This window comes from Dipodomys spectabilis, unplaced genomic scaffold (assembly GCF_019054845.1).
Source record: "Dipodomys spectabilis isolate Male_0828 unplaced genomic scaffold, ASM1905484v1 ptg000710l, whole genome shotgun sequence".
Taxonomy (NCBI): domain Eukaryota; kingdom Metazoa; phylum Chordata; class Mammalia; order Rodentia; family Heteromyidae; genus Dipodomys; species Dipodomys spectabilis.
In genome coordinates this window covers 88,195-88,830 of record NW_024871387.1, presented here as the reverse complement: position 1 = coordinate 88,830, position 636 = coordinate 88,195, and the positions used below count along the sequence as shown (strand labels likewise).

Below are 636 nucleotides of genomic sequence, written 5' to 3'. Positions count from 1 at the left end.
TGAATTCTTCCTCCTACACATCTCTTGAACTACAAATATCTGGAATTATTTTGTTTTTGGCATGTCTAGCCTGATTTTATTCTTAAATGTGTGCTTATGTAAGAAATACATAATTCTAAAATTTCACAACTATTCTTTTGAACTTGCTTTTTGTTGAATTGTCTAGTTTAATAAAATCAATAAAATTATAATTTATATATAAAAAATGTTCTGTGCTCAATTTAGCATCACATACACTAACATTGGATTGATACAGAGAAGATTAGCATGTACACTGTACAAGGATGTCATGCATATTCTTGGAGCATTCCATATTTTTACAACAACAGATGCTGAAAGTTATGTGGCCACAAAGGAACCATACTGCATACTTGGTGGGAGTGTAAACTTGTTCAACTACTTTGGAAAGCAGTATGGAGGTTCCTCAGAAGACTCCACATAAAACTCCCCTATGACACAGTAATCCCACTTTTGGGGATTTACCCAAATGATCATAAACAAGATCATACTAAAACTACCAACACAACGATGGTTATTGCAACATTATTAACGATAGCTAAGATATGGAACCAACCCAGATGTCCCTCAGTAGATGAATGGATCAAGAAAATGTGGTATATATACACAATGGAATTC

General features: G+C 33.3%; 1 non-coding gene across 1 annotated transcript; it reads left to right on the top strand.

The window, feature by feature from the left end:
- The first annotated feature begins 212 nt into the window (after positions 1-212).
- LOC122101932 lies at positions 213-319 on the top strand. Its single transcript, XR_006146431.1, has one exon. It is a non-coding gene; the product is annotated as a U6 spliceosomal RNA (small nuclear RNA).
- The last annotated feature ends 317 nt before the right edge of the window (positions 320-636 follow it).